We start from the raw sequence: 8,737 nt of genomic DNA on the forward strand, positions 1-8,737 counted from the left end.
TTACACATAAGTTTGCCAGAAGTTGAGAAGAACGTTTATCGTCAGTGCCCCGACTGGGGCAGTAGAAACCATGGCACACCGCGACTTGTCGCTGAAAAAAAAAAATCGCAGAACATGCCTCGTACAATAACTTGAGGGGGTGGGATTGTTTTGAGCCCCCCAGTGCGGATAATGGAGGGCGATGTGATTGGGAAACCATGCACACCCTTGTCCATGCCATGTGATCACCACCATGATATCTGATACCTGATTTAATATCTGCAGCGGGTCCTTGGAACAAAGATATTAAATTTATTTTTGGAATATGGCGCAGTGCTTGGCTTTAAGCACTCCGGCACGGGTCGGCCCGGTATTGCACTGCCTCCGGGAACGGCCCGGGCCATATTAGCGCGGCGCGTCTTTACTTTCACTCTTTACTCTCCTATCCTTCACCCGTCATACTTTCTGCACGCGGCAGCGAGCGTGGCTCGGCTTGAGCCAGTAGGCAGGCCCGTGCACTTTCCTTTTCCTTCTTCCTCAGCAACATCAGTCAGTCAGTCAGTCAGTCAGTCAGTCAGTCAGTCAGTCAGTCAGTTCATCCCATGTGTCCGCCTTTGCATAGTCCAGAAGGCCGCACGCAGAGCACATTTGACAAAGACGCCACAAACTGGGCGTGCGCGTGCAGTTTATTTGTGTTATTTTCCATGTCATATTACAAAGGTTATACAGCTTTATGACAGAGAGTAAATGGTTTTCTTGCTTAGAGAAGTGGAGTTTCCCCAGCAGGGAACTAAATCTATTCATAGAACGTGAAGCAGGAATCAGCACTGGCACGACTGCGATTTCAAACGTAGTTTGGGCGAAACGTGTCCCAACGTTGCTTGTTCTTTAATAATTTTTTGCTCAATACTCGCGATTTAAACCGAAGGCTGGTGCTCGGCATGAAAAGAAAAAAATGAAGCACAATGAGCTCTCAAAAATGCCCGACTGTCGTTATGCTGCGCCAAGCCGGAAGCAAAAGTGGAGCTTCTCAACGAGACCTACAGTGCAGCTTCTAACCCTTTCAACTCAAATATGGAAGTGTACTCTTCGGAAAGCTTTATTGTAGTCGAATGTGCTGAACTGTCGCGACAACGACCGGTCGAAGGGGAGAAGGGTTGGCCACAGACCCTTTTCCCAAGCACTTCTCCCCTGAAAATCTTGGCCACAGACCCTTTTCCCAAGCACTTCTCCCCTGAAAATCCTATCACGAGACCGGGACCCGCCGCGGTGGCTCAGTGGTTAGGGCGCTCGACTACTGATCCGGAGTTCCCGGGTTCCAACCCGACCGCGGCGGCTGCGTTTTTATGGAGGAAAAACCCCAAGGCGCCCGTGTGGTGTGCGATGTCAGTGCACGTTAAAGATACCCTGGTGGTCGAAAATATTCCGGAGCCCTCCACTACGGCACCTCTCTCTTCCTTTCTTCTTTCACTCCCCCCTTTATCCCTTACCTTATTCCGGAGCCCTCCACTACGGCACCTCTTTCTTCCTTTCTTCTTTCACTCCCTCCTTTATCCCTTCCCTTACGGCGCGTTTCAGGTCTCCAACGATATACGAGACAGATACTGCGCCTTTTCCTTTCCCCCAAAACCAATTATTATTATTATTATTATTATTATTATTATTATTATTATTATTATTATTATTATTATTATTATTATTATTATTATTATTAGACCGGGAGAAAGCTTGTAGCCATGTGAATCTTCTGTTGTTGCCAGGAAGGATGAAAAGGAAAGTGCACAGGCCTGCCCACTGGCTCAAACTGAGCCACAATCGCTGCCACGTGCAGAAAGTAGGAGAGTTTAAAGATAGGATAGAAAGATAGGATAGAAAAGACGCGCGCTATAATGTCCCAGGCCGATCCCGGAGGCAGTGCAATACCGGGCCAACCGGTGGCGGAAGTGAAGCAACCTTCAAGCACTCCGCCACATTTCCAAAAATAAGTATAATATGTTGGGTTCAAATGGGACCCGAATCAGATATTCCTCAAACCACCACCCGATGGTTACGGGAGCCAGATGGGGGCCAGCGGTGCTGGGGATCGAACCCTGCACCTCTCGCATGCAAGGCACATTTTCTGCCACACGGCCAGTGCTGCGGTAACGTGAACGTACCCTCCATCGTTCTGCTATGAAGGTGCGTTCACTTTTACAGCGAAGCTGTTAGTGGTTCACTTGTGGCGCGTGAGCGGCGTCGTTGGTGTAACACATCTCGTGACCAAGTGACATCGCATGACCTCGGACGTCAGCGTTACGTTACCGTGGTAACGTCACCGCCAGCTTAGATTTGTCCGAGCGCGCTCGGCGCATGTGTTGCTGGAGTCCAGTGTGCTAGAGGCTGTTCCTTTCATCGCAGATATAGCAGAAGCAGCAACGGCTGCGCCAATTAAAAGCATTAATGAGTTAATGAGAAAGGATAACAGTAGAGGCGCTTTTTGGCTGTCAAATGACACAGCAGATAGCGGGCATGCGGTCCCCGTCTGCTGCAAGTCAAGTCCAAGGGCTTAGTGCGGAGTGGTGATGGGGAAAAGCCGTCTAAAAGAGATCCCCCTCCCAACCTCGAACATTTCAGTAATCCATTGGGGCGTTTTCTTTCATCTTCTTTTACCGAACCTTCATGACTTCTTCCGCACATCCCCATCTCAGTATATTATAGTAATATAAAGGCGAATACCACGGCTCACATATATCTGTTTTCTTTCCTTTCTCTTTCTCTCTGGTTAGTCAGTGGCGCTTTGTAATATCAGCCGGGACCTCATCAATTTTAAAGTATTCAACGTTTTAGTTTCTGTATATTTTGGTACCTATAAAATGTTCGAGTTTAAATGGTGTTTATTCATCGTAGATGTTCTATGGGCTCGTTTTGTTTTTTTTTTCACTTCAAGCATCTGTGGTCGCACTGAGCTGCCCGAAAGCAGGTGTGGGGGCGTGGTCGGCGTCAAACCAAACGCGAACGTAAAAGCACAAGAGTAATAAATGGAGAATAAATACAGGCTTGGCTTGTAATAATTCTTGCGGAGCCGCTACAGAGGCGTTGCAATTAACAACCAGAGATTTAATGCTACTCAACGAAAACCCTATCTTGTTGGTCACCTTTCTTCTGTAGCATCCGCGATTCATTTGAAGCCGATAGAACATTTTATTAGTGGTTCGACATAAACATTACTTCACTATAATACATACGTAGCAGTGATGATCCATGAAGTACCTCATAATTCCCATAAATAGACCCTACAATTCCTATGTGTCACACTTTTTTTTTTCTGCAGCAGTTTAGAAAAGCCAGCAATTTTGAAAAAAAAACTCGAAAATTTCGGTTCCTTAACTTCTCCGAAAACCCATGAAGATTTCCTTATTGCCAGGCTGTACTCGTAAAATTTGCTGAAAAAGAGAAAATTCCCCGTGTGGAACATTACAGATACGCAGGCATTTTTTTTTTTTGTGTGTGTGTGGGGGGTGGTGAAGTGGAGGTCCTCAAAAGAAAAAAAAGAAAAAATTGTATGCATGTAATCGCCCTGCACAATTTCGTGCAAACAGGTATGATCGCGCAATACCAAAAAGTGAGTTTTGGCCTCAAAGAGTAGGCATAAGTAAACTTTTATCACAGATTTCATGTTTCTTTCTTCTCCCCCAAACGCACAAAGAAATTAAATCACGGCAAAAGTACAAAAATATTAGTCTACACCTCTGTCGAATGAAACACCATGCTTTAGCGACAGCTGGATTGCGCCGATCAAATCCCAGTATGCGCAGAACGGAGGTACCTGCCACTAAGGCTTGCCCAAACCTTGATAACACGATCATGTCATATTGCATCCGCTCTTGCGCTAATACTATACCGCACCACTTTAGCGAGTGTGAATTGTGTTCCCATCTTGCGTAATCGCCCATCTGGAATAGAAATTGCCTCGCTGGCCTGGCCTCTCAGTCAGGTGCACAATGCTCCTGTGTGAAGTCTTATTTATAGATTTGGCATGGCACCGTAAGATACAGTTTCTAAAAATAATAGAAGAATGGCGGCAAAAAGGAGTCAGCCAGGTGACCCTTGTACAATATAGGTGCGCAGGAAACACATGTTTCCTTCTCTTTCCTACTTTCGGATTGGACATGCGCAAAAAGAAAGAATGGGGGAGGGGAGGGGAAGAGAGGATGTGTCGTCCTTGTACTTTCCAAGGCACCGCACTTGACAGTGCGCAGAGAAAAAGAGGGTTGAGAACTTTCGCGCACAATGGAAGATTGATTGGCCTTTCTCGGATGCAGCGGGGAATAGGCTAGGCGCGCAGACCGCCAAGAACACGCTGGGAAAAGCTGTCTGCGGCGTGCCGGGGATTGTCTCAGCCCGTGGAAGCCAGTCGCAGCCAGCAGCTGCCGCCTGAGGAGCGTGCCTTGTGCGTACGAGACAATTCAAGTTCACACCAAGCGCGACCTGCATGGCTCCTTGATGCGTGACGGTTTGCACGTACACACGCGTCTGACGTAGCTCAGCGGGATGATTTGGAGATGCACTGTCACGTGGGTGCGAGAAGTCAGGCGTGATTAGTAGTAGGTATACCCTTCCATATTGTTTCATTGTCGGCAGACACGTCAATATTTAGTATATTTATGAATTCTGGGATCACAGGCGGGACACATATACGTGTGTAGGTAACCATACCATTTGCTCCAAAAGTTTCCAGGCCAAGGTACCCGTGGCTGTAGTGAGCACGTAGAAATACGGCGGCCCAGCCACCGTAATCCTCAAGAGAAAATTATAACTAGCCTGTTTCTTAGCGATACTCGCCTGTGGGGAAGAAACGTGGAGGCTAAAGAAAAGGCTTCAGCCTAAGTTAAGGACAACGCAGCGAGCTATGGAAAGAAATATGGTAGGTGTAACGTTAAGAGACAGGAAGAGGGCAGAGTGGATGAGGGAACAAACGCGGGTTAATTACACCCTAGACGAAATCAAACTGAAGAAATAAACTTTCGCAGGGCATCTAAAGCGAAGGCAAGATGACCTACGGTCGTTAAGGGCAACATACTGGATTCCAAGAGAAGGCAAGCGTAGCAGGGGGCGGCAGAAAGTTAGGTGGGCGGATGAGATGAAGTCTGCGGGGGTAGGGTGGCGCAGAGGGCACAGGACAAGGTTAATTGGAAATATATGGGAGAGGCCTTTGCCCTGCAGTGAGCGTAATCAGGCTGATGATGATGACGTTGAGACACCGGAAGTGTTCGCGTTTGAGTTTGACCTTACATACATCTTAACTATGTACACATGCGTACAGGGCGCGTCAAAAGTTCCCAGGCCACATGCTCTGTTTTTGAGCCGTGTAGTGGGACATTTATGACACACTTCGCACCTCGAAATCTGTGTGGATGGCAGTAGAAGTACGGTTAACACCTCTGGCAACAATGGTAGCTTCATAGGCATGCCAAAATATACTGCTGAAAAGCAGACCATGTGGCCTGGGAACTTCTGACGGACCTTGTACGTTGGTTTTGACATTGAGATGCATCCAGAACGTCCCTAACGAAATGCTCGGGCATTAAACACTTATCTAACACTTGGTGAACAATTCTTTGCCCAGAAAGCTTTTACCCACTATGCCTGGAACTCGCATCACTGCGCTATTTGATGAGCTCGCGCAGCGCTTCCCTGCTTTCGCTTTACGCAATTGTAACTCCGGGAAGCGCACTTACGGCTTCGAAGTTGCGTGGTGGTACAATGTATGAGCTAATTAAACTTTCAAAGTGTGCACTTTGATTAGAGTTTCGTTCTCTCAGAAACGAAAGGGGCGCTAATTTCCCTCAAATTCTCGCGAACTCTCGGAAACAAACTCGTTGCAAAAAGAATAAACAAAAGAAGAGACTATTGCGCGGACTCTCGCGTAGCGTGAATATCAACGAGCGACGTCCGAGCTAAATTTGGACGGGCAAGCTCTGTTCCCGATCAATCCCGCTCTCTCGAGAGGCTCGAGTGCGTGCACCCAGTGTTGAACCTACCTCCAATTTCCTCCTCCCTCCCGAACGCGGACATCACGAGCCTCCTTCATTAAGGGCCCTCGAGCAGATTCGATCGAGCCCTTCTTACTCACGCTTTGCGCTCGCACGGCGCTTACGCGGGAGATTGACGCACAGACGTACGCTGGTTTGGCACGTCCTCCATGTGCGCATACTGTTCATTCTCGGAACACTTGTTTAAAAAAGGAAAGAATAAATAGAAAGGCCTGTGGACGCCTTGCTGTTATGCGTCAATGCGACTTGATACCCTCTGATTTTTACATTTACTTCTTGGTGGCTTTAATCCACATATGGATGATCATAAGCTGGACGCCCCACTCCAGCTTTAGTGTACTATCGGGGACAAAAGTTTGCGGGACGCAAGTTCTTGGAAAAATGTTTATTGTAGCTCTATCTCTCTACGCAATCGCCTGATGTTGTATGTAGGTATTAAAGGCCTAAATGCGCCTTCCTCTGGTAACAATGTCAGGCGACTGGGTAGTGAGGCGGAGCTACAATAAAAGTTTTTTCAAGAACTCGCGCCCCGCAAATTTTGTCCCAGAGTGTACAGTGTGTCGTGCGCGCGCTTTTTCCTTTTCGTTTATGAACATCCCGCGCGTCCGATCTGTACATATGCGAATTTTTGTAAATACTTGTACATAGTTCCCGACATCTCTCCCCTTTCTGGCTGTCCCCTCACCTCTCTCATTTCATTTCTCCAGTTTGCCTGCTATTCCTTTATTTCCGCTGTGCCAGTTCAGGTGCTTTCCTTAGAGATAGCAGATGCCGGGGCTAGCAAAAATCTTTTCCTTTATTTTCTGTTATTTTGAATAAACCACTACTACTACAGTTACTACTTAATCCACATATGGTGATCAAGCTCGCTCAGATTGATTGGTCTATCTGTCATTTCAGGTCGACGCGTTGATTCTTTCCCCAGAAGCTTCAAGATGTCGAACATAGAACCAAGGTCCTGAGCGTGGTTCACTAAGGTACACAGCCGTCACATTCTCGTCTGTAGTTTTGGTCATCGTCTGGCCAATAGGATGGCAATGGAACGAAAAATTTCTGGCAAAACAGCGCGTGAAAAATGGGGCATATACTATAGGACGACATAATTGTACCTACAGTAGGATACAACATTTAAAAAAAAGTTGTTAATGAAGAGTTATAGCCCGTCGGTTCCTGTATTCCTCCCATTGTCAATCACGACAGCAAACGAAATCGGCTTTTTAATGTTTGTGTATATCAAGCAACCCAGAAGCATAAAAAATTTTGAGCTTATAATTTATTCTTATGGTATGCGTCCTGTTCAGGCCAGGAGCAATACTTCTTTGATGAAGAGGAATTCTGTGCGGCGGCCACGAATGTGGACGGCGCTTCACTGGAGACTATAGAAGTCATGTACCTAGAAGTCATGCTTGAAGTTGTGGACCTCGCCCGGTAACTTTCCGGTAGGTGAAACATGAAGCTGCTTTTGTCTGGACGAATTTGTTCGTCCGTTAGATCGGTCGAAAGGGGAGGGGGGGGGGGGGGGGGGGGGGGGGCTACAGCTATAGCTGAGAAATGGAGCACACACTATACTTCTTCATGGTTCCTTTCTTGAGTTGAGTGTATGCTACAGGTGGGATTAGCCTTGCTGGTGGGATTAGCCTTGCTTATTCTGCCGGCAATTGGTTCTCGAGCGTAGCCGCTTTGCAGAGTGTAGGTGTACGCCACGTGAATGCCTTTATATCAGTTTCTTGTTCACAGAAAACAAAAAAGTGAAACATAATCGCACACACAATACACGATAGTATAAACAACGCCCGCTCTCTATTTCTGCTTTCTGATATTGTGCCTCTCAGAGTTTCGAAACTCAAAAACAGGATCGCTTTGTAACCACGTCATCCCCATTGCACAAAGCTAGTATGTATAGCCACGTGCACTCTTGGGTGACGCCGCGGACCAGATATAGCCACTGGGATTGAACGTAATCTAACCCGCAGAGCTCTTAGCCAACCATTTCAGTTTGTGCGCATTGCACAACGCAAACGATCTAAAGAAGACCGACGCCAGCGGTCAGACTGTTTGGTCAGTGCAGATTCCCCGTGTAATGAGGATCGTATATGACGTTCCATTTAGACGGGAGCACTGTTTTAACCAAGGCAGACGTTAAGCCATGTCGGTATTCCACATCCGTAGGCTCTAGCTGTAAAGGTCGGCGCACCGGACAGACGACCAGGATGTCGAAAAAGAGAGCGCCCGTGCTGCGTTTCTTTGTCCGATTGAGCCTTTCACGTTACAACTTGTACTTATGGAGCATAATTATACGAGGTTTTATTTCAATCCCATATAGGGTTTTTAAAACTCGATATCCCTTCAATACCGCACATGAGATTGTGTAACTAGAGGTTATATGAGGATTAGTGAAACAAAATGTAGCATGTAGGTTTCTATGTATAAATTGTAACATGCGAGGTATTTGCTGAACAGTACGCCGAGGATAGAGGAAAACGACCTAAGGGCCATGTGGCAGTCGGCGATCGAAACCGAAGAAGCCGGTTATTGTAACCCCTCTTTCAGGTGGTGTTGGTTATAGTGTCGCCGTCGCGCTGCTACTTCTTTCTCAGACGGAGCATAATTTTCACAACAATGAAAGGACTGGTGCATTTGAACGAAACGTGGAAATAGACTGAATATGACAAAAAGTTCCTCGCAAAACATTTTTCTGTATTTTTTTGTTGGCTCTATCTGTTTGT

At 46.8% G+C, this 8,737-nt stretch overlaps 2 pseudogenes; one reads left to right on the plus strand and one right to left on the minus strand.

The window, feature by feature from the left end:
- Positions 1-254: 254 nt before the first annotated feature.
- On the plus strand, positions 255-383 carry LOC144095715 (U2 spliceosomal RNA; annotated as a pseudogene).
- Positions 384-1,868: 1,485 nt separating this feature from the next.
- Positions 1,869-2,041, minus strand: LOC144095761 (U2 spliceosomal RNA; annotated as a pseudogene).
- Positions 2,042-8,737: the final 6,696 nt, after the last annotated feature.

Source organism: Amblyomma americanum, chromosome 6 (assembly GCF_052857255.1).
Source record: "Amblyomma americanum isolate KBUSLIRL-KWMA chromosome 6, ASM5285725v1, whole genome shotgun sequence".
NCBI lineage: Eukaryota > Metazoa > Arthropoda > Arachnida > Ixodida > Ixodidae > Amblyomma > Amblyomma americanum.